Here is a 26103-nt window from a genome sequence, read left to right on the forward strand (position 1 = left end):
TTCATTTTTCTTTTTTAAAAATAATAACGTTACTTGAAAAAAAGGAAGAAATATATTGAGCCGGGATGGGTGGGTCTGGTATGAGGGACCCTAGCGGCTCTCTGTGATCCTTTTAAAAAGTGTCTTCTCTCCATCCAGAGATCAGCATACCATAAATTTTGAGCAAAAGACAAGGTTGCCGCCTTTGGCAGCTTAACATCAAAAGAAATGTTTGCTTTAGCAGGACCTGGCAAACCAAAGGTCCCCAAAGACCACGGAGCAGTTGCCAGTGCTGGCTTTTAGAATCGGCTGGCTGGTTTTATTGCCAGTTAATGGCATTTATATTTGTGCTTTTGCAAATAGCCATGAGAAATCAATCGTCAGGCATGGCCACTGTGAGAAAGCTACTAACAGGGTCCTAAAGAAACAGGCTTTGGGTAAGAACCATGTTTTAACAGCTGCGTCAAATGATACTGGGGAAAAGGATTTTACTGGGTGCACGCTGTTCAAGAAGGGCTAAGCAGTGCCTGATGCTAATACAGCTCCAGTCTCGTATTTCCCACACACATCCACAGGGCTTTGAAGAGCACCTCCATCTGCAGACAGTTGTTTCCATTTCATTCATCCTGCGACTATAAGGAGAGCCCTTGTCAGTGTCGCTGGAGGAAACCCCAAATCCCGGGTCTCTGAAAGATACTTCAATTATAGTGATTGAGAGGAACTAGGAAGTACAAGTTCGAGTCCTGCCTCTTCCACTTACTTGTTGGAAGATCTTGGATATGCTACTTATATCCTTTCTGACCCTGGTTGTTTTTTTTTTTTTTTTTTTTTTTTTTTTTTTTTTTTTTTTGTCTGTTAAGTGAAAACACACATGCACCGATTTCATGGGCATCATCAAGATCACGAGGAACCGCTGGCAAAGCGCTGCCTAGCAAACAGAGAAGGCTCAGGATACTGTACCCAACCCAAGTTCACATACAACATCGAGCAGGGACCGAAGGATACAGCCAGCCAGAGATTCTCCTGTGTTCAAACTGATTTGTGCAGGATTTCTTGGTTTGTTCCTTGGCTAACAATTCTGCAGATTCTTCTTTTTTTTTTTTTTCCCCTAGCTATTTTGGGACCTCTGCCTGATGACGCCAAGTCACCTGGCTTGAAGGTGTCTAGAGAGCTGATGAGGGGTGGCGACTTGATCTAGACCACCCAATCTCACCTAGAACCTAGAAGGTGAAAGAGGCCACGAGGGCAAGGGATCCATGTTTTATTTCCCTAAAAAGGAGAGGAGACATATCGATCCTTACCATGGAATTCTGGGTCTGGGTGAACGGGGCCTCGCAGCTTTGCGGTGGCCAGGAAATCTCGCTCTGAGCACAGATTCCAACACCATTTCTTTCTGTACAGAATGCCCAGAAAGGGGAAGTGTTTGAAGACGCTAGTTTGGGCAGAGAAGGATCCTCAGGTAAGACGGATATGTGGGTGGAAGAGGGGCTATCACACGCTGCCTCTGGTGGCTGGGCGGGAGTGGTGAGCGATGAGGCTCTTACAGAAACAAAGGAAGTAACAGCATAGCAGGGGCCATCCCTGTTGGGGGGGCTGTGAATGGCCCGAGACTCTTATCATCTGCCCTTCTCCATTTAGATACGTAACAGGAGGTTGAGAACACAGCCGTTCCGACGAAATTACCAGGTTTCCTCCTGAACTTAATATTGGTTAAGGCGAGGGAGGGTCCTTGCTTGAAACGCCCGTTTTTTTTTTTTTTCCGGTTCTCAGCTCCACCAGGAGATGGTGCTAGCGCCTGGGTCTTAACAAAGCCCTTTAGCAGCAAGCTAAAAACCATGCTAGAGGACAGAGTGGAGCCCCACCCCCACCCCACCCTTGCAGAGTCTCGACTTCTCAGGAGTCGACCAGAAATCCCGTCCCGGCATTCTTTGGGTTAAATAGCATTCTCTTTTTCATCTGGGCGAGAATTGAGTTTCTGGTCATGTGCCCTCCGCTTTCAGTTATCGATTCCCCATCAGAAGGTCATGCTGCTGAGGTCTTCCTGCTTAAGTCGACATGAAACAGAATAAAGAGGAGAGAGAGACTTTGAATGAATATGATTAGAAATTTCCAGTACTCTGCATTTAAAACAACAACAACAATAAACAACAACAACAAACAGTAGTAGAGATAATATTATTTGGGAAATGGTAGATTTTTTTTGGATCATGTTGCATTTATTGCCCTTCAGACCTTTTCCTGTAATCCATTATCAGCCTAGAAGACAACATAGCTGATGCCAGAAGCTCTGGAACACTCTGCCAGGAAATATTTAAACCTGAGGAGTCTATTCCTGGTACAATTAATAAAAATGCCCATCATTTCAGGAGAACTGCCTATGTGTAGTTGCGCTCTCCAGCCCAGGGCTGTGCTGACGGGGGGAGGGGGGGGGTGAGCTCACGTAAGCCGCTGTGTTCCTTCCTTGTCATTATGAGACGGTACCTGAGCAAAGCAACTCAAGGAAGAGGGTTTATGGTGACTTACAGTTCCGGATGGATGTGGTGACGCTGGAGAAGTCAAGGGGCAGGAGCTTACATTGTATCCACAGTCAGTAGACAGAGAAAGGTGAAGGCTTAAACTCAGCCTACTTTATCCTTTTTAGTCAGTCTAGAACCATGGCCCGGGAATAGTGTTGCCTACATTTAGGATGGGTCTTTCTACCTCAACTAACCTAATCTATAAAGTTCCTCACAAACATGCCCAGAGATCTGTTACCAACGTGATTCCAGGTCCCATCAAGTTGACATCAAGAGAAACCTTCGGTCACAATGAGCTGCTGCATCTTGTGACCCCACTTTTTAGGCCAGAACACTGAAGCTTAAAGGTCAATAATTTGTCTAAAGCCACTTGACTTGTGGGAAAGACGCCCACATGGTTGGCCACCATGGGAACAAACAATGATGGCGGGAGATTGCCATGCCCCCTGGGAACAGTGCTCGGTGGCCCCAGATAGTCTGGTGTGTTCAGAGACATTTAGGTACGAAGGTGAAGGGCCCATGGAGTGTTCACTGGGAATTAGTGGTGCCAAGTCTGGTGGCTTCTGGTCAAGAATGTAAAAGAAAACCTTCAGTCCTGCAAGAGGTGAGCTCTGTTTCCCTTCCCTTCGATTGTTACTCTTGATTGTTCTGATCCCCTGGCTGGAGCTGTGTGACAGTTTGAGTGGGAGGCTCGGGTATTTGAACACTGGTCCCCAAGTGCTGCTACTGTCTGGAGGGTTATGGAATTGCTGGGAGGTAGAATCTTGCTGAGGAGGTATGCTACTGGGGATGGGCTTTGATGGTTTATACCTCACCCAGGGTTAGGGCATTCGTCCCCTCTGCTTCCTGTGTGTGTGGGAACAAAATGTGACCAGCCAGCCTCCAGTTCCTCTCACTGGGTCACGTCTTAGTCACTGTGAGAAAGGCTCTCGCCCTCTGGACCTGTAAGCTGTCTTTCTTGAGTTGCTTTTGGTCATGGTGTTTTATCATAGTGACAGAAGAGAATCGAACATAGCACCTTCCCCACAAATCCTCACTGTGCAGCTATGGTTTCCCCTCAAGACTAAGCTCCGGGCTGGAGGGATGGCTCAGAGGTTAAGAGCACTGGCTGCTCTTCCAAAGGTCCTGAGTTCAATTCCCAGCAACCATATGGTGGCTCACAACCATCTGTAATAGAATTTGATGCCCTCTTCTGGTGTGTACTCATACATGTTAAATAAATAAACAAATCTTGAGAGAGAGAGAGAGGAAAGAGAGAGAGAGAGAGAGAGAGAGAGAGAGAGAGAGAGAGAGAGAGAGAGAGACTAAGCTCCATCCAGGCACAGAACTTGAGCCCCCCCATCCCCCGCCCTGTGGCTGATCCTAGAGCTCATTGGCCTGTTGTATTTCCTTTGTCTCACGTAAGATGGTGTCTCAGTAGATACGTCGGTGAGTTTTCTTGGACATTTTCCTATTTCTTATCATTAGGCTATAAGGGAAATGAGGCCAGGGTTCTATAAATCTTATTAGGAGCTGATGCTTAACAAATGGATGACGCCTGAATGTGCTCACCGCTCTGGTCAGGCTTATGACACTCTTGAAGAGCCTTGGGCACCAGAGCCTTGGTACCTAGAGCCTCAGACACCTAGAAACATCAACGACTGGTTTATGTCAGTGGTTCTCAAGCCTCCTCACGCTGTGACCCTTGGATATAGTGAGTTCCTCAAGTTGTGATGATCTCCTCCTCAAACCATAAAGTTAATTTCGTTGTTACTTCATAACTATAACTTTGCTACTGTTAGGAACCATAATGAAAATAGCTGTGCTTTCTGATGGTCTTAGGCGACCCCTATGAAAAATGTCATCCACACCCCAAAGGAGGCCGTGACCCACAGGTTGAGAACCATTGGTCTATGGCCAAGCTAGGCAATCTAGTGCTTAAAGAAACAGGCCGTGGGGCTTTAAGTACTGACTCTGTCTCTCATTATGTGAACTAGGCCATGTGGTAATTTCTCCCATCCCAGAGTTTCCTCATCAGCAATTGGAGATGGTGCTATAGTAGTAACAGCCACTGTGAGGACATAGCAGTAGCTTGCTGTGAGGACTAGGTAGATGCATTGTGTGGCACGCTTTGAATGGAGCCCGACTCACAGTGCTCCATGGATGTTTGCTAAATGATCAAGCAAACCTCAGAAACAAGACTCAGAAAGCTGAAGATGCTAGCAGGAAAAGGCTGCTGTTGGGGGGGAAGGTGACTTTGGGCTAAGGTGACAGGCAAGTCTGAAGGGATGCTTGTCTTTGCTCTGCTCCCAAATTCCCATGTGAATATTTATTCAAGAAGTGTTTATCTGGTTTTAGGCCCAACAATTGCTTATTGTGTCAAGGCCTGTAATATAGCGATAGAACAAATGGTAAATAATAAAAAATCCTTGTCACTTATACATTTAGATTTTCTTCCTTACTTTTGTGAGTGACTGTTCTTTTTTTCTTATTTATTTTTTAAAAATGATTTTTGACTGAGTCGAGGCCTCACTACGTAGCTGGAGTGTGTACCACCACACACACCTCACCCCTTGACCTAGTCAGTGTTCTATGGCTGTGAAGAGGCGCCCTTATAAAGGGAAGCTTTTAATTGGGGCTGGCTTACAGCGCTGAGCTTTAGTCCATTGCTATCATGGCAGGAAGCATGGCGGCATGCAGGCAGACATGGTGCTGGAGAGGGAGCTGAGAGCTCTACATCTGCATCCACAGGCAGCAGGAAAAGAGAGGGCCACTGAGTCTGGCTTGGGCTTTTGAAACCTCAAAGCCCACTTCCAATGACACTCTTTCTCTGACAAGGCCACACCTACTCCAACAAGGCCACACCTTCTAATCCTTTCAAATGGTGCCCCTGCCTAAGCATTTAAATGTATGAGCCTCTGGGGGTCATTCTTATTCAAGCTATGAACCCCCTTTCCAGTTTAGTGATTTGAATGTGTCTCAGAAACACACACACACACACACACACACACACACACACACACACCATGAAAGTTGAGGGCACACACACATACACACACACACCATGAAAGTTGAGGGCACACACACACACACACACACACACACACACACATACACACACACACACACACACACACACACACACACACACCATGAAAGTTGAGGGCACACACACACACACACACACACACTACACACACACACACACACACACACACACACACACACACACACACGCCATGAAAGTTGAGGGAGACTTTATCTAGGAGGAAAGAAAAGGTCATTGGAGGGAAAAGAAAGCAAAGAAGGTCAATGGGGAAAGGCAAATAGATCATGATTTCTCTCATATGCACACACACATGTTGTGTGTACTTACTATATTTAAGACATAAAAGCAGAAAAGGGACTGTTTGGGGCAGGAAGGAGGCCAGTAGGGATACGGGGAATGGTAATGGGGTGATACATATGACAGTGTCACTAGGCAACCTATCATTTTGTGTGCTAATGAAAAAATGAATAAAAATGTTTAAAAGAAAACATTGATGGAGTTTGAGCAAAGAGTAGTTTCCCCATCTTGATCTCTGAAGTAGTCTAGGAATTTCCTATATATAACAGATACTTGTATTTAAAACATTAGTACTGGTTAGACTTGACAAGGGTTATGCTTTCAAAATAACCACAGTCCCTTCTTCCTCTAGCTGTGGTCTTTGATGTAGCAGATGGGGCGCAGGCCCTGGGGTGGATTTCAGCTGCCTCTAGGGTGTTTCTAAGAGATGTGCAAATTCCTCCCACTCTTGAGTTGGATTCAGCTAATGTGTACTGAACGCTAACTGTACATCAAGCAGATGTGCTGGATAGAGCAGACAGTAGAAATGTGTTCGTCTAGAAGGAGTTTAGCATTAACAGGGGCCCGGATCTACAAAGCACTGTAAGCGACATAGGGAACCAAAACAAGAGGGTGGAAGAGGGAGGAACCAGAAAAAAACTGTGGTTCTAAGACAGAGCCACATGAAACTGGTCCAAGGTCCTGGGTGATGTAGCTTTGACGGGGTAGCAACAATGAGTGACGGCCCAGAAACATAACAGAAAGCTCAGGTTTATATCAGGGGAGGGTGAGACTTGTAAAAGGGCTTCGTGAATTTACATCGTGGAAGGAGATGAACGGGAAGACATCTTTGCCCTGAAGTAGACGACATCAAAGCTTCTCCATTGATCTGGGGCAAATAATTACAGTGGCTCAGTGAGAACGGTTGATGGACTCCCAACCCAAGCTCCAGGTCTGATTTATAAAACCTCCTCCCTGGCCTCCAGTACATGGCCTCAGGATACAGCAGCAACTAATAACATTTAATTAAAACACATAAAACAGAGCATCAATGACAGCACGGGTCAAGATCAATAGAATGCTAATTTCTGAAGATTGTACTTACAGGGAGCTAGCGGGGTCAGTGTCAAGGAATTCCACAACAAAGAGCCTTTGTGAAAGAACAGCTTTTGTTTCTTGGGTCTGACATCCTGACCTAGAGATGCCCCAGTTCAAACCCCTCCCTGTTTGGAAGATGTGCAAAGCTACAGAGAACAGAATTTCAGAAAATAATTTGAGTAATAATCTAAGTTTTAGATTGGCCTTCTTCATTCCCCCAGAGAGCCCCAGTATTTTGTTTTAATTATATGATGATGAGATATTGATGATGATGATGATGATGGTGATGATGATGATGTTATGGTGATGATATGGTGTGTGTGTGTGTGTGTGTTATGGTACCTTGGTACATGTGGAGGTCAGATACAACTTTGTGGTCAGTCCATCCTCTTCTACAAGGGTTCTGAGGATGAGACTCAGATAATCAGACTTCTGCAACAAGCTCTTTTACCAGCTGAGCCATCTTGCCTCCTGCCCAGTGTCATGAGGAAGGATGCCTCAGTTGCTCAGTCTAAGTTGATGGAGGGAATCTACTCGCCAGCCACACAGGTGCTTATGGATTTTCTTACAATGCCTTTTCTCTTCTGAGCCTGGCTATCTCAATACATGGTTTTTAGTTGGCATGCCATGGTGTGATGTTTCTAAGTAGAATCACTTTGTTGTGCCTTCCAGTCCCCTCCCACAGCAATCCCAGCCTCGGCCTCAGAATTCACTTTCTCTTCCCAAGACACATTCTCATGAGGCAAGAAGGACCCTTCATGGTCCAGATGAAATGCTATCTCTTCAACCTCGTCACAATTCTCCTTTAATCTATGTAGAACATAACTTAATTCTTCAAAAACTGGAGTTTTCTTTCTACCCAAATGAGACCACTTGGATTAAGTGTTGGAAACCTGAGTAGACAGTGTTGAGTTAGGATTTCCTGAGGTTTCCAACAGTTTGTAGCATTTGGTATGAATTTTGGTCATGTAGTTCTAGAAATTGATTTTTTCTTTCCTCCTCCTCCTCCTCTTCCTCCTCTTCTGCTAGAAGTTGCATTGGTACCTTTAATTCACATGGAAATGGGTGATGTTCCAAGCCTTAATTACTTCTATACACTTTGATGGACTTCATCAAATCACAATGGTGAGTCATGTTTGGATGGAAGTGTGGGACGGAAGTGATCATGGCCATTTAGACCTGAAAGTGACTTACTTCTAATTGGCACCCGAATAAATCTAAAAATACTAGGTTTTCCCTCTGCAAGTGCTAGAAAACAGGCTCCCTTCTGGGTAGCATGGCCTGGATTCCCACCTGCTTGGTTCTTTGCTGCCTGCCTGGTCTTGATATGGGTAGATGGTATTCCTGGTGAGGCACTTTTACAGCACATGGGAGCAGCTTCCGTTGCTTTTAGAGTTGGTGAGTCAATGAACATGGAAAGCCAGGGAATGCTTTATAGATCAGGTTTAAATCAGGAGCTTTTCCCATATATTCTGGGTAGAAGGGAATTGGGGTGCCAATCTTGCTCAAAGGGGAGTGGCTAAGGGACTCATTCTACAGTCAAGCTTGCATAATAAACTTCCTAGAGATTTATTTTGTTCTCAGCATGAGTCATTTAATCCTCAGAAAACTCTGTAGTAGTTAGTTATTCTGTGTATTTCACTGATCTGAGTTTCAGCTGAGACACTTTGACTTTGCTCTGGCCATGCATAAATAGAGTTGGAACAAACACAGTCTGACTCATCATCTGTGTGCTTGATTACTGGATGTCCATGCCTCTTAGCTATGAGCATATTGTCTGTGACTAAGATTTTATGCCTCTCTAGGGAAACTGGTATAGATGTGGGCACTAAAGTTACTTGGGCTGGGCTCATTTCTTTAAATGTCAGCTTGACACAAGCTAGTGTCATTTTGGAAGAGGGAATTTCAATTGTGAAGATGCCCCCCACCAGATTGGCCTGTGGGCAAACATATGGTACGTCATCTCTGCTGATGGTTGATGTAGGAGAGCCCAACTCATTGTACGCAGTGCTACCCCTGGGCCTGTTATAGTCCTGAAATTATTTTTTTAAAGCAGTCTGAACAGCTCATAAAGAGCCAGCCAGTATGGAACATCCCTCCATGGCCTCTGCATCAGTTCATGCATTGAGGTCCCTTCTTTGAGCTCCTACCGTGACTTCCTTGGATAATAGGTTACAAGGAATATATTCAAACAAACCTTTTCCTTCCTAAGTTGTCTTTGTTATGGTGCTTTATCACAACAATAGAAACCACAGCCAAGACACATGTATGAAGGTTCTAGCTTCCAGTAATCACTGCAGAGAGTTTAGTGCGTAGCTGGAGACAGAATGAACCCAAACAAATCTCCCAGGGTACTGAGAATCTTCTGGACCTACTGCTGACGAAGGCAGGGAGAAGAGCTGTGCATCTAGTATTTGAACAATAGAGCAGACCAGATCTACAGAAAAGGGGAAGCTAGCTGCAAGGGAGCCTGTGGTAGAGAGGCTGCTGAGAGCGTATATTCATGTTGTGGTGGTGTCTCCTAATATGCAAATAATTATGCAATTTACTTTGTCACAGAGTAAGACCTATAAAGAATTCAAGGACATGAGTTGCTTGCTTAGACATACTAAAAAGGCCAGCTGAAACTATCCCTCTTCATGTCTACAACAGTTTAAGGAGACTAAAGAAAACTGTATGCTGAAAAGAAATCATCGATGGCTGAAAAATAATAAGCTAATGAGATTTCAGCGTCAGGAGAGCTGGTGGGCACAGTGCTGCAGATCAACTTTGGGGGTGAATGCCAAGTTAGGAGTTACAGGGATTTAATCCCACTTAAGTTCAAGGAGAGAATTCATGGATTAACCAGACTCTGAAAAAGAGTTGATTAAAAAGAAGAATGCCTAATCGTTTGAAAAAAAAATATTAAAATAATACATGTTAATTATATAAAAAGAACCTTACAAATAAATTCCTTCATTACCCCACAAATCCAGTTTAAGTGCTTATTGTGTGTCAGACACAGGTTAGGCAGATGGGATTCAGCCAGAACGAGACAACCAGCTGTCCTTCAGAGGCTTACGTTTTGTCAGCAAGGCAGGCGGCTAACATAATGATTGCGTAAAGCATACAACTAACATGTGAGGGCATGGCAAGTGCTGTGGGAAAATGTGGCACAAAGTAAAGAGGAAAGAGAGTTGAGGCAATGTGGAAGGGGCTGAGGTCTAACTGGAAAGGATGGTTAGGGTAGATATCTTCAGAAAGATGGCACCTGAACAGAGAGAGCCTTTGGATACAGTTGGGTAGGATAGGTCAGACAGAGTCTGACCAGCACACAGGCTCCATACCCAAGCATCAGGTGAGCCAGGGGGACAGTACAGAATGGTGAGGGAAGAGAAGCCACTGCGTGAGAGCATGCAGGAGACAAGGGTGCCTTGCTGGAGGCCCTTCCAGCAAGGGGCTCAAGAGAACCTGACTTCACATTTTAAAATGTCTATTCTAGACACTGTAAATATTAGATTGTGGGGGGAGAGAGGAAAAGTAGTGAGGCCAGAAAGGAGGTTCAAACAGTAAGCCAAGTGAGAGAAGATGATGGCTTCTGTCACTTGGAAGCAGTAGGGAGAGAAGGTTCGAGGCACTAGGCTCTTGGAACATCTCAGTCAGAGCTGGCAGGGTTGCTGGTAGACTTGATGTGGGATTTAAAGAGGAGGAAAAAGGATGGTCCCAAGTCTTCTAGGTGGAGCAACTGAAAAAACAAGTTTATTATTCATTAGCTGTGGTGGTGGGGGGGTGACAGAGTGTCACTAAGGGAGGTATCAGTGGTTGGTTCAGTTGTGGGCAGGATGAGACCAAGACCTTGAAATGTAGATGTTCAGTAGGTGGTTGGATGTGTGGGACAGGAGTATGGGAGTGAGGCTGGGTTGACTTGTACTCTGCACAGCACCAAACCCTACCGCCTAGAGATAGCCAAGGCTAACATTCTAGTAATTTCTTCCAAAGATTTCGCTTATTAGTATATAATTATACAGAAGGACACAACAGTGCTTCACAACAAGCCTCTAAAATCCAGTGGCATATAAAGCACATTTGCCTTTCTTTTTCATGGGTCTGTGACTTGGCCAAAGTGTCTTTTCTTAGACTGTGGTTTGATTGGCTTGGTTGAAAGTCTCACTTGGGTTTCTTCCATTCCACTTGTCTCTACATTCCTCTTGGGTCAGCAGCTTCCAAGGACATATTTTTCTTGTGGTGTTGGCAGGAATGCAAGTGTGTAAGCAGACCCACAGAAGGCCTCTTAAGGGCTTGGTTTGGAACTGACAGATTGTCATTTTCGCCTATGCTCCCTTGGCCAAACCCACAATTAGTAGAGGTGGAAAGGATACGCTTCCTATCCCAGTGCACTGCAAGGTCATATGGCAAGGGGCAGTGGAAAACTACAGTAGGATCCAGTATAAACAATATGTCATTATAAAATTCAAAACACAGATTTTTTTTTAAATCCTAAAGTATAGATTTGGATAATGGTATGATACCATGTATGCTATTTTATATATCACTTTACTCAAAATATGTTGTATATTTTCTCTGTGCATGCATGCAAATGTTTTAATGGCCTCAATAGATTCTGTTATGCTACATACAGTAACTTATTTAATGACTCTTCTATTTGTGGACACTTTGATCATTTATGATTTTGTATTACTACAAGTAATACTGGGATGAACATTTTATATTTACATCTTTGTGAATTTTAGTTCATGATCAATCTCTGAGAGTAGAGCAGAGGGGCAGAGTGTCGAAAAGGCATAAATATTAAACATTATGAACAGATGTTAATCCACAGATATTTACAAACTTCTGTTTCCATCCACAGAGTACTCTAGTACCCGTTGCCCATCACACTCTGGCAAATGGAGCGTTAGCATTTATTTTTCTCTGTGTCAATCAATGATTAATTGGTTAATAAAGATGGATCCTTCTTTACATGTGTGTGGACCAATTTATATTTCTTCTTTTTGCATATTGGTAGTGATGCTTATATTTCTATGGTAGACAATGACTCTACCGGGGCTATTAAGATATTCCCATTTTCTTGAACTAACTAGGATTGTTTTAGAGTTAGTTTCCCGTTATTGTTATTATTACCAATGGTCACAAACTTGGTGCCTTTAAGCAGCACGGATTCACTTTTTTCCATGTTCTGGAGACCTGGAGTCCAACAGTAAATCTGCTGGGCCAGTGAGAAGGTTTGCAGAGCTGGTTATCCTGGGAGTTCAAGGTAAGAAGACTCTATCTCCTTCCTTCTTTTGTCTTTTATGGGTTGCTTCTCCATTCTTAGGCTTGTAACACCCTCTTCATGTGGCATCAAACATCTATCCTCCGTGTCCTGCTTCCTTCTCTGACCTGCTAGCAGACCTGTGACATTCTCTTCTGACCCTTGTGATCAAGGTGGTCTGGATAATACTATTTTATTGTTTTAAGGTGTGTGTGTGTGTGTGTGTGTGTGTGTGTGTGTGTGTGTGTGTGTGTGTGTGTGTGACATGCTAATGCCTGAAGAGGCCAGAGGTGCCCCCTGGAACAGGAGATACAGGATGTTGTAAGCATGGATGCTAGGAACGTCATGAAGTTGGTCCTTTGGAAGAGCAGCATGCACTCTTAACAGCTAAACCATTTCTCCAGCCCTCTCCCAACAATTCTGTAAGTTTTGATACTATAATCAATTAGTTGTTGTTTTTATTTTTTCTCTTTTTTGTTTGTTTGGGTTTTGTTGTTGTTTGTTTGATTGTTTGTTTGTTTCTTCAAGGCAAGGTCTCTTTGTGTAGCCCTGCCTGTCCTGGAGTTATTTGTCTTTTTAGTCTCTTGTTTGCCTCTTTCTTTCAAAGGATTTTATACTCCCTTTCTGCATCTAAACTTTATTCTAGGATGGCTATGTTTTTGTTTTTTAATACAACAATATGATTATAGTTAAGTCTGTGATTCATTTAGAATTTACTGCAGCATAACAATGAGTCAGGGGTCCGTTTATTTGTTTTCCAGCTTGTCTTAACATCTCATTGAATAATCTGTATTTTCCTTAGTGGTCTGAAATGCTATATTTATCATCTCCCAATTCCATTTTTGAGTTCACCTTTTGAGTTTTTAAAATCTAGGTTTTACGTTTTTACTTTTCTGTCTCTTTCTTCTTATATGATTGTCAAAACACTGCCATACGTCATAGATCATATCTAGGGAGTCACCTGAACGCTCATTATCCCTTCTTTAACTTCTTTGTCTCCTTTTACATCTTAAAAAGTTGTGAAATAGTGCCTACACAGAGACACACAGCGAGGAGCTGCCTGCCCATGTTCCCCTCAGCCAACTTAATGGACCCAGGGCCACCAGGATCCCTTGAGGATCCCCCCCCCACCAGTCCCCCCCCCAGGGTACCACTAGGGAGAATTATGAGTTAAGTAACCCTTTACTTTTCTTTGTAGTTTTAACACATGTGCACCCACCTTAAGAACATCCTTCAAAATACAACAAAGACAAACCCAAACCAAAATGTTCCAAGCTGCCCTTACAGTAAGATTTTCAAAGGTTCCGCATTTACTGGACTAATCTGGTATGGCTGACATCTTGGTTCTGTTGAGTCTGTCTGATGCAGCCTTGGTCTTTCTTCACTGATTGGTTCTTTTTTACACTTTATTAACTTCTGTAGCAGGCACAGAACACATGGGTATTGGGAGGCCCCCTCTCACACCCCTGCCTCTGGTGGGATGCTCCTACAGCGTCTTATTTGTCTTATTTCTGGATCAGACTCTGAAGCATTTCCTTGGACATTTCACCCCAAACACATTCCTTTCTCAGAACTTCCTCAGTACCGTCCCCCCTGGTTCCTGCCACGTCTCTGACTGTTCGGTGGGACCACTCAGTACCGTCTGTGAGTCAGTGTTGGTTTTTGCCTAAGGACATCTATTTCTGGGAAATGTAAACAAGAAAGGCACTATTTAAAGTTTGGCATTGAAGCCCTTATTTTTAGTTAATTTTAATTTTATTTTATTTCAAAGAGTTTTAATTCTGGGGGGCCCAAACCTGGTCAATGTCTGTAACATTTCAGAAATGGTTGATACAGATGGTACAAGCTGGCCAGTCTCATGTCATCCCTGCTCAGTAATTTCCCTGCCTCTCCTCGGTGCTGGTGGCATTGTCTCAGTATAATCATCTTGACCCAGGGTTGTTTCTGTGCCCACTAAAAGCAGATGGCTCATCTTGTATCGTAAACAAGGGCACGGCATTTGCACTTCTGTGAACCCATCCCTCAGAAACACTTGCATAGACGCAATGGGAATTTTGTATAAGCTCATTCATTGCAGAACCATCTGTAAGGAGAAGATGTGAGTAACACAAAGTGTTAATACAGAGCTGGCTAAGCACAGTCTGTCCAAAATATTATCTGGCTATAAACGAGAAGATCAACAAATTACATAGTATTCTTCTATTTTTTTTCTTTAAAAATCACTAGGAGGTGTGTGTGTGTGTGTGTATGTATGTATGTATGTATGTGTATGTGTGTGTACATGTGTATATGTGTGTCTATGTATGTATGTGTGTATGTATGTGTGTTTGTGTATGTGTGTGTGTATGAGTGTGCAACGCAGGTGTAAAACAGCACTAGCAGAAAATAATGATGGGAAAATAATAACAGCAGCTCTCTGAGTGGCAAAAGCAGGGGGAGAGGAGACAGGGATAAGGGCTGTTCAGTTGTTCTGACTCAAGAGAAATCGGAATAACGAGAACACGTGTTTCTTGTTATAAAGTCCAGGCTAGCTCAGACTTGCTGTGTAGCTCAGGCTGGCTTCAGACTCAACAATTCTCAGCCCTCTTTCTTCAGCTTCCCCAGTGCTGGCATCGAGCACAGGCTGGCTGTTCATGTGTTCTTTTCCTTTTTTCTTTTCTCCCCCCTCCTTTATCTCTATTATTTTCTCCTCCCTCCCTCCCTCCCTCCCTCCTTCCCTCCCTTTTGTCCTGCCATGACTGTCTGTCTGACCTTGCACGAGCCTGTTAGCTATTGTCTGGAATCGCCTTCACCTTCAAAGATGTCACAAGCTGAGGAAAAGCCACACTCTGCAAGTGGCAGTAGTGACTTGCTTTCTAGAAGGTGCTGACTGCCTGTTGGTCGCATGTTGAATTACTGGCTACCTTTGTTTTTGCTGTGTTGTACCCTTTCAGCCCAGGGCTATATTAAGGTGGTAAAAATGAAAAGTCCCACTCGATGTTGAATAGTGTGAGCTGATAAATGCCAGTGTCGGGGGTGGGGGGTTATTGAGGACACAGGCAGAGTTTATTGTTCCCTTTCCTTAGTTTTTGACTAGGTCTTCTCAGGGTATCCACGGCTATAAAAAGACGCTTGGGAATTGTAGAAATAAAACAATGATGCAACTCTAAGCCTCTTGGGTCCTTGGCTGAGCCAGACTGCATTTTCCCTGGGAAATGAAGTTATTCTATGAGTACGAAGATGAGGTTGTGTGTGTGTGTGTGTGTGTGTGTGTGTGTGTGTGTGTGTGTGTGAGAGAGAGAGAGAGAGAGAGAGAGATGGTATAGATATGTATCGTATTTGTGTGAGTGTGTACATATGCACCACACGGAGGTCTAATGTTGATGTCACGTGTCTTCCTCAATCTCTCTTCATCTTATGTTTTTGAGTCAGGATCGCTCACTGAACTGGAACTTATAAACTGGTTAGCCTGGGCCGGGTGACATGGCGGAGGCCTATAATCCCAGCATTCAAGGAGGCAGAGGCAGGTGGGTCACTATGAGTTTGAAATCAGCTTGGTCTACAAAGTGAGTCCACGGCAGGTAAGGCCACACAGAGAAACACAGAGAAGGCCACAAGGTCTTGAAAAACAACAGCAACAAAAAACCCTCAAAACAAACAAACAAACAAAAACAAGGCAAAAACTGTCAGCAGTTAAAAGCACACTTATTGCTTTTGAAAAGGGCCTAGGTTCAATTCCCAGCACCCACATGGCAGCTCACAACTGTCTATATATGCAATTGCAGAAAATCTAATATCCAAGGTACCAGGCCTATACATGATTCACACACATACATGCAAGCATAGTTAGTCATACAGATAAAAATTTAAATAAATATATCTAAATAATTGAAAAAGAAAGAAAACAGTTGCTGAAAAGGGTGAAGGAAAATCTATGGCAACTTTCATGTGCTTTTCTTGCTTGCTCTCACTAGTGACACCTGTTGTCACTAATGATTTTTGGGTTTCGTAGTTAAAAACTGCAGTGTAGGGGCGTGCTACACACCTGTAAGGTTTCATCCAGGCTCAGAGATGCTCATTTATTTGAGAAGTCACACGGGGAACCTGCCACATCTTGCCACAGCTCAGCTGCTCTGCCTCTAGAGATTGTGACTTAGATAGCGCTGAAGAATTGGAAATGTGGCCAATTAACTTTTATGATTTGATGGTACAGTGACGCTCTGCGTGGATAAACACCATGTGTTCATGTTTGGATGAAAAGCGATCCTGTCCCTTTAACAAAAGGGACTCTTTCCTGGTAGTGGTGACAAAGTGACAAGCAATCAGTAGGTGTTGCTAAAGGGGGGGGCAGGGTGTGTGATCTCGGCCTTTATTTCTGAGATCATTATTTTCGCTTTTACATCAAGGTTAGGAGGCTGGGCCTAGCTTTTTTGATTAATATCACAGCGGTGTTAAATAGGGTGGTCTCCCATGCAAAACTGCGGGCTTCACAGAGAAACAGTTCGTCATACACCCACTCAACACAAACACATCGAGCCTTTTAAGAGACAGGCGCATGGCATGCTGGGAATTTGGGATGCCATGCTGAGCAAGAATGGACCCAATCTCAGGCCGGCCACATCTCGCTCGAGCCAATCAAATACCAGAACAGTAAACGCGTTGCCTTAAGGTTTGGCAAGTGCTGTGACAAATAGGCATCCGTCCTGATGTATGGAAACATGTAAAGAGAGGAGAGGATGGTTAAACTGCGATCAGAGGGACCCATAGGGCCAAGCAGGTGAGATGCTGTCGGAGGGGCTGGCAGAGACAAACAGAGATGATACACAGAGCGTTTCAAACGCAGAAGACTTGAAAAAAAAGCGAAGACCCACGTCTTCCTCAGAATAATTCTTTCTATTTCAACTTTGGCCATGTCCCTGAACTCAAATGTACCTTAAGCTTCTTATTTGGGGGGAGGGGGAGGGAGAGTTTTTGGTATTAGCTTCTTATGATAAATAGCAACTTCCCTAATTGATCAAAAACTGAGCAGACCTTTTGATTTTAAAATGAAAGGTAATGGCATAAGCCTTGCCAAAAGCTGCTTCTAAAAGAATTAAAAAAAAAAAAAAAAAAAAAAAAAGAACCAAAAAACCAAAACTCTTGGCTCAGTCCTGAGCTGATCTTTATCATCAAACAAATGCCCACATTTCTCTAATTGTGTTTTGTTCTGTGATAAAATTGTATTTGGACTAGTGCTCAGCTCCTCTGAGGGAGAATTACGCACTTCATTAGCCATCTCTGGTCTGCCTAGATCCGATGAGTCATCTGCTGCTGAGGTCTGAGCCGGGTAAGCCCATTATATTTTTGAGAACAGACAGAGATTTTGCTCTTTAAAGGATAATGGCTCAGGAAACCAAAACACCCCACCTCTATTGCCATGTCTTGAAAGAATCCACTTTCTATTCAGGCTGAGGTTTACCTGAATAGATGTGTCTAGCCATGAGCTAATTTGATTCTGCAAGGAATCCATTTGAAGGAGCCACTCAGGGGTGGGCCTGCATGACTTGGGGATTCTCCTACCCTGGCTCCTGGTTTCTGAATCCTTGCAGATTTTCCTATACAGTTTAGGGCCTGGTTGGTTTTGAACCAGCTGAATGTCATTGAAAAGAAGTCCCTGTGTAAACTAATATCCTAGTGCAGAAACAGGGCCAACCTTTCACCGAGAGCCCTCCACAGTGGGAAGAGGCTCCATTCAGGAATTAAGAAGCCTTTGTTTGCAACAGAGGCCCAAGGTGATGCTCAGCAAGAGGTCAGGCAAGGTACCAGCTCCCTCACTGGAAGTGGGAGCTTCTTAGGTGATTTTGTTTGTCCTTGGGAAACAAGGCCCTTCCTGCTCATTGAAGGCACAGTTCCGTCCATCACCTCTGAGCAAGGGCTTGTCACTTCAGAAGAGATGTGGGCGACAGCTACCTCAATTTTCAGCCTCTGAGCCTCCAGCCAATTAGCTCTGGAAGTGGACGGGTGAGAAAATCCAAAGGGCAGGAAACAGGTTAAAATTAGCTGTGGAGGAAGATGAAACCGAAGCTTCTTTTCTGGTGGTATTTTGTTTCACAGTTCCTATCAGATAACGGTTCTGGCTGATCATAAAGATTTGGGGCTTTGGAAGTAATTATCCTTGACGGATAAGTTGGGAAATAAGAAGCAGCCCTTGTGAGGGTCACCAGGTCAGGCTGACCTTTGGGTGGTCTGTGTACGAAAGAAGGCTTATGTCACAAATGGAGCCCAGCAGCTGTTGTATCAAAGGTCAGGCAGCATGGCTCTTCTTACGTCTCTGGGTATCTCATGGCATATGGGGCCGACTATAATCTCTTATGGAATCACAAGAGCTGGTTCTTGGCTTGCCAAGAAAAATAAAACATGTAAGAATATGTTGGGGCTGCCATCTTTCCTTCCAACCACCCATCAAAGAGTGGCTAGGACTGCGAACTCCAGTCCCACAGGCGTGCCTTAAATATTAGCCTCACCATGATGAGATTCCTAGGTGATCCTCAGTTTCCTTACCATTATTATAGGGGGCAACCATATCAACCCTATTGTGGGAATGGAATTGTAGAATAATTGTATGTATGTTTTCTTGGGCTTTTCATGTAATAAGCAATACAGGTTAGTATTGGTAGTATTAGTCAATTAACACGGAACAAATATCTGTTGTATATTATGTATTACGAAATATACCCCCAAAATACTAAATGTGGTTTGAGAGAAAATTAGGAACATGACTCACTCATGCTAATGGTCATAGGCAAAAATATAATTAGAACTCAAAGGAGAGAGCAGATGATAAAGAGTTCAAAGGTCACTGAGACACCATTAGTCACAAGAGCCTTCCTGGAAGAGGTAAGCATTTGATGGGGTGGGACGATATGGAATTCAGTTTTCTCCTCTTGCTACCATAAACACCCTGGCCACAGAGGCTAGATGAGAGAGTCCCTGGAGGATCGTAAGTACAGTCCAGGAGGATAATCTTCTTATGAAGTGACTCACAGGTACTGTGCTATTGGCCCAGCTGTCAGCTCCACATTGGATGATTCATCTGCCTACGGATGATGCAGCCTTCCCTTGTGGCTGCTTTCTTGGCTGAGGACAACTAATTCTTTCTTTGAGCCTTCATTCATTCAGATGTGTTATTGATGACCTAACATTACATCCTACTCACTAAGTGCTAGAGACAAAGAGACGAGAAGCCTTGAAAACCAATCTTCATCTTTCTTTGGCTACCTAAATGTGGAGTCTTCGGATTGCAGATGGAGGCGACAGTGTTAAGTCTCTGCAGGGCCAGACGTTCATTCTCAAATCTTCTACACGGATGGCAAAGGGAGGTGGAACATTCAGGAGCCTTGGTCTATAGCAATGAGCACTGGGAACCATCAAACACCCTCTAACTCATTCTGCCTCTTCCCCCTCTGCCTTCATGCTGACCTTTTCCCATAGAAAGGTACGCTTCTACCCCCTTCCTTACAGAAGTGATGAGGAGAGTGCTTTTGGGATCATCCTCCTTTTAGTCGGTCCTCCCTAGCTACCAACCTGACTACTCAGTGCCTGGGACTTTCCTCCGAGTTGTACTTAACTATGGGCAGGGTCAGTGTGCCTTAAGGCACAGTCCCAGCCCACACTGACATCTGTGCTCAGTGCAGGACGTCCCTCTCCATTCCTGCCCTGTGACATAGGCCCTCCTGTAGAGCTTGGCCATCTTCCCAGTTCTTTCTGTTGGGCCCTTATCCAAGTGGGTGAGTCAGGCCTGCTGTCACTGTCCATGACGCTGCTTGGGTTGGATAGTTCTGTCTCTCCTAAGATCTAGGATAAAGAAGGAAGGGTTGGAAAGATGGAAACACCATTGGAGCCTAAGGTGTTTTTTTTTTCCTTCTCCAACTCTTATGGAGTTTCATGGTGGGCATTTCTGCTTGTCTAGTGATCTTGGTGTAGACCATCTACCTGCCACATTGCCAGGGGGAAGCGGGGTGAATTGCCCTCCATCTCAGTAACCACACACTGAAGAAAGGTTCCACTTGAGACTCAGTTTTAGGGTGAGATAATTGGGACTGTTTCTTTTCGTCTGGCAGTGTTCACTGTTGGGTGACTGTGGCTGCAGAGAAAAGGTGATGTTTTCGTCAAGTCCGTTTCCATGCCGGCTCCTCTGGGCACGTGGGAAGAAACTCTATTTCTCACCGCCAGTGAAATCTGGTGGCCTGTGGCTAGTGCTGATCAGGTAGACCGGAGCATCCCAGCCCACCTGAGGGGGTGAGGACACCCAATCTGATTCTCCTGTTTCCCTTTCTTTGTTTTAGTGACCATGTAGACTTCTCCCAGATGATGGACCTCTGGTTGGTCTCAGAGGGGAACTTCATGGAGGGCTGGAGAGTTACAGAAAGCTCTGTGAGGAAGAATGAAATTGTAGCTAGTAGGATTTGAGGAGGACAGCCCCACCCCAACCCCATAGACTCATGTATTTGAACACTTGGTGGTGCCTTACGGATGTCACTGTTTTGGAATGTAGAACCTTGAGGAGGTGGAACCTTGCTTGAGAAAAATGGCTCAATGGGAGTAGGTCTTGAGGTTTTATAGCATGGCCCCACTTCCTGTCTGCCATCTGCTTCCTGGCTGTGAGTGCAGTGTGGCCAGCTCGTGATTCCAATGTTAGGCTTTCCCCACTGTGATGGGCTGATTCCTGTCATTCCCCCAGACTTTTAGAAACTAAGGGATGGAAGCAAATGTACTAGTGCTGGGCTGGCTAGGTTTTTGCAAACGTGACAAAAGCCAGGGTCATCTGGGAAGAGGGAACTTCTATTTAGGAAAATGCCTTCATCGTATCAGCCTATAGGCAAGTCTGTGGGGGCATTTTCTTGATTAATGATTGATGTGGGAGGACCCAGCCCACTGTGGGCAGTGCCATCCCTTAGAAGATGGTCCTGTGTTACATAAATTGAAAAAGCAAGCCATGGAGAGCAAGCCAGTAAGCAGCATTTCTCCATGGTCTCTGCTTCAGTGTCTGCCTTAATTCTTTTTTTTTTTTCTTTCTTTCTTTCTTTTTTTTTTTTTTAAGATTCATTTATTATGTATACAGTACTCTGCCTGTATTACACCTGCAGGCCAGAAGGGGCACCAGATCTCATTATAGATGATTGTGAGCCACCATGTGGTTGCTGGGAATTGAATTCAGTACCTTTGGAAGAGCCATCTCTTCTCCTCGTCTGCCTTAATTCTTGTCCCGACTTTCCTTCATGATGACCTGGGAGTTGTAAGATGAAATAAACCCTTTCCTCCCTGAGTTGTTTTGGTCATAGTTTTTATCTCAACAATAGAAAGCAAAGTAAGAAAACTGCCTAGAACAACAAAAGTAAATAGAAAAGAAAAGGAAACATTTGTTTCAGGTGCATCTGTCTAATTCTATGAAAATGGCTGAATATTCTTTATTTGTTTGTTTGTTTTTTGCTTTGTTTTTTTGAGACAGGGTTTCTCTATGTTATCTTGGCTGTCCTGGACTCGCTTTGTAGACCAGGATGGCCTTGAACTCACATCGATCTGCCTGCCTCTGCCTCCACCTCCCAAGTGCTGTGATTAAAGGTGTGCACCGCCACATCCAACTCTGAATATTCTTAACTCAGATTCAGTATAACAATATCCAAGGGTCTCCATAAGAGGGAGGATTCAGCTTCTGTGAGTTATGAATAATCTCATAAGAGATTTCAATGACCGAAATCACCATGGCAATCAGTTGGTATCCACACTCTATTCAAATGAAACCCTTAAATGCAGACCCAGAGACTGAGGATGCAGTTCAGTTAATAATTTGCTGGGCATGTGGGACACCCTGAGTCTAATCTTCAAGACTTACCATGGTGTTGCGTCATCCTCTGCTATAAAATGAGTTTGAGCCCAGCCTAGGATATACGAGACCCCATTTCAAAAGTCAAATAAAATCAGACCTAAGAAATCAGATGGAAATACTTTCTGATCCCTTATACCCCAGGAGTCTTTAGGATATCTTCTCTGCCACAGTGGATTTATCTCCGTAACTTAATGACACCAAGCACCTGCATGTGCAAGCTCAAATAAATGATCAAAGAAGTGATCAGTGTGGAGGCCTCTCCTGAAATGAACAGATTGGGTGACAACTGCTGTGTGAAAGTGCAAAAGCTTGAAGCGCTCTGAGTCTGGGCTTAGCAGCTAGCTAATTGACAATCTGTGGGCAGGTTCACCCGAGGCTCTGGCTCCATCCAAAACAGATAGCTCAACAGCCACACATTGCAAGAGCTTACCATACTACCACTGAAGGAAGCAGCCCCCTTAAGGACCCCCATTAAGGCCAAAGCATGTAAATTTCTAGAGGGTCCAGCTTGAACCAAGGACAGACAGATATCAGATCACTGTGTGTGTGTGTGTGTGTGTGTGTGTGTGTGTGTGTGTGTGTCAGGGACAGAAAAAAAAAAACCTTGAAAAGTCCAACTTGACTCAAGGCCTCAGTCTGTGAATCAGGGTACAGCTGGACTCAAGGACAACCAGCTGTGTTTAAATTTTCTAATACCCCTCCCCAACTAAAAAAGTTCCTAAACGCCCCCTGTGACTGCTTCAACCAATCTTTTCATAGGTTAACTTGCCCCTCCACCCGTTATCCAACCACCAAACGCCAAGACTTGTTAACTCCCTGCTTGCAGCTTTTCTGCCCAAATGCCAACCAATCACATACTGTAAAACTCATTTCTTTGTCTAAACCCTATAAAAGGCCCATGCCTCTGCTTCTTGGGGTCTGCAGCTTGAAAGAGCTGGGCAGACCCCATTGCAATAGCTCAGTAAATTCCTATTTCTATTCATTTGCATCGACAACAGACTCTGCCTCTTAGTGGGGACTCCGGGAACAGACTAGAGATCTTTCTAGAGGTCTCAGTCTTACACTGCTGATGAGTCTCCATACAGGTGAGATACATAGGCATCAGGAAAGGTTTATGTCCACAGCTACGGAGTCTTTTCTTGGACGTAAAGTATCATTAGCTCAGGTACTACTGGTCATCTAGAGAGTCACTCAATTAAGCCAGGTGGTGGTGGCACACACCTTTAATCCCAGCACTCAGGAGGCAGAAGCAGGCTGGTCTCTGTGAGTTCGAGGCCAGCCTGGTCTACAGAGTAAGTTCCAGGACAGCTAGGGCTACAAAGGAAAACTGTGTGGAAAAAAACAAATGAACGCTCAAAAAATAAAACAAGGGGAGGGGAATAGGGTGAAAGCAGGAGGGGGAACGGAGGAATGGGAGGATACAAGGGATAGGATAACAAGTGAGATGTAATCTGAATCAATTAATTAAATAAAAAACAAAACAACAAAAACAAGAAAAGAAGAAAGAAAATCACTCAGTTGCTAGCATAGAGGTTCAAAGAAGTCAACCGCTTTGGAGTAAGGCCTATGTCACTGCGTTACTCAATGCCTGTGATGTTCCTGTCCAAATATAAGAAAATGAAAAAGAAAAAGGCTTTAAAGTCAGGTTTCAAACACAAAGGGAAAAAAATCAATGTGAGAACGAGAACGTCTCTGAAACATTCCTTCTGGGATTTACAGAGGGGAAGCCCTCTTTGCCCATCCAGCAGTCTGGCATGATCTGCTTTGTCCTTGCAGCCGCCTGCCTTCCTTTGGGCTTGGTTTTTTCCAGGGAGGGGAGGTGAAGAAAAGATGAGGCTTGGTTGACATTGGGGAGCTGTCACGTGACACCCTCACCTCCTCTTTTGTTTAGGGGAAGGTGATCCTCAGGTTCTCCTCATACGCAAGGACAACTTGTGAGCCCTGGAGCTGTGGCCCGGGACACCCCTCCCCTAACCCCACCCCACCCCTTCCCCCTCCCACCCCCCCCACCCCCCCACTCCCCCGGCCGCAACGTGCTTTCTTTCTCTGGTTAGCTCAGAATGAGGCTTTTCAGCTTCTCCCCTGTAGGCTGCTCCTGCAATCCCAGCTCTGCCTGCCTGAGCAGCTCCTTGGCCTACTGCCTGCTTTTACCCTTCGCATTTGTTCTTGTAAATTCAAATACTTCCTTCTAATTGGTGGGTCCTGTACTTCTCACGTTAGACTCTCACTGAGGTGAGCAGTCCTGCTCCCATCTTGGAGGAAAATGGAGATCACCGTGAGGGACAGAAAACAGTTTAAGTTGGACTCTTATGCCATGGCAGGGAAATAGCAGAACCAAGTGTGGAATCCAGGACTATCCCGATCCAGCCGTTATTCAACCCTACTTGTTTTCCCTACAGAAACCACTAAGAAGGTTGCCTTCTGGGCCCGTTTCCCAACTCTTTGTGAGTTCTAAGCTAAGTGAACCCAAGGCCCACATAGAAATCTAATATTCCGGTGGGCCAAAGCCTTTGCCTTCAACTTCTGACACACACGTTCCTTCCAGATATCACATCATTGCTCCAACTTTTTCTTCTTTTTTCCTAGTCCAGGCCAAATATCTTTCTAAGCCAAGTTTCAGTGTGATACCCACGTGTCCCGTCCCCGCCCCCCCCCCCCATGAAGCCTTCTCCAGGCCCTGCAGCCTGCTTGCTGCAGCCTTGGATCTTCTCGAGGTCAGAGACCAATTTAGAATATGTTCCTTCTGATTCCACAGGCTAGATGCAAACCTTGTCTTTTATTTCTCTGAGAACAGAGGCCATGGCTCTTACTTCTGACTTCCGTGTAGTCAGCTACTAGGCTGTTTCTAAGCAAATTGGGTACCGCTGAGAATGCTGGCCCCTTTCATCCTAGGGAATCACAGCCACTTGGATACAAAAAGGCTGGTTTGAAGAACGTGGTCAAAGCTCCAGCAGCCCCAGGACTTCTGGCCTGCTTTAACCGGCTTCATCTGCAAGGCATCCGGGTGTGCTGGGCTCACATAAGTCAGGATGACCTAGGATTTTGCCACAATTCTCTGGGTTTTGACCTTTATTCATTTAGACTTTTTACACGTCAGAATAATTCAGGGATAAAATTGGTGTACATTTGCTCATAGTGTGGATTCTCAGATCAAGACCCAAAGTAAGGATCTCAGGCTGGGGTTCGAGACGACCTTTCTCACGTTAGTACTCACTAACCCTGGCCTGGGGAGGAGGAGCCATGGGTATGGTGCCTGCTTTGCAAATATGTTTGCTTTGCATAAAAAGCTGGGTGCAGCAGCAGACTGTGTCTGTAACCCCAGTACTGGGGTCAGGCCCAGTCAGGGACCACGTATGTCTCATCTGACCTCCACATACAAGAATACACATGTGAGCATTCAAACACACACACACACACACACACACACACACACACACAGAGAGAGAGAGAGAGAGAGAGAGAGAGAGAGAGAGAGAGAGAGAGAAAGAGAGAGAGAGAGTTAAATATAGTTCCACAGGATATTTTATTGTTGATTAGTTGATTATGACATGTTTCATTACATTTTGTGTGTGTGTGTGTGTGTGTGTGTGTGTGTGTGTGTGTGTGTGTGTGTGTTTATACCATGTCACACACGTGGACACCACAAGGCAACTTGGCAGAATTTAAGCCTCTCCGTCATGTGGACTAGAGGACTGGGCTTTGAGGCAAGTGCATTTACTGGTAGAGCCATCTTGCTTGCCCAATTATGACATGTTTTTAACGCACAGTCCCAGGCAATATAAAGGGAAGACTCGGTGTTAGATATCTGGGTGACCCAAATGTTTTATACTCTCACACGTGTACTACGAATGATTTGCTTGCTGGTCAGGCTCTTTCATGTAGTCCCATAATTCCTGGCTTCTGAATACCTTTTGGGGTATGTTGCACTGAATATGTGTTTGAACCCTTTAACCAGTGTCACTATATCTAGTGTTTGGACTCACACTGGAGGCTTGGCAGTGCTTGGCTGAGAGGCTCCTTGGGGTCCAAGGTTCTTTCTTTCCTTGTTTTCTTGAGAGGACTGACTTCTCAAATCTCACAGTAGAAAGATTCTCTGCTGCAGCTGCAGGAG

General features: G+C 44.6%; 1 long non-coding RNA gene across 2 annotated transcripts in view; it reads left to right on the forward strand.

The window, feature by feature from the left end:
- Window positions 1-1050: 1050 nt before the first annotated feature.
- LOC311608593 overlaps window positions 1051-26103 on the forward strand; it is a 35053-nt gene continuing 10000 nt past the window's right edge. For both annotated transcript variants that reach the window (XR_014783031.1, XR_014783032.1), the window contains exon 1: window positions 1051-1438. This is a non-coding gene — a long non-coding RNA (uncharacterized lncRNA). The remainder of the gene's footprint in view (window positions 1439-26103) is intronic.

Source organism: Acomys minous (assembly GCF_964271855.1).
Source record: "Acomys minous genome assembly, chromosome: 11".
NCBI classification, from domain to species: Eukaryota; Metazoa; Chordata; class Mammalia; order Rodentia; family Muridae; genus Acomys; species Acomys minous.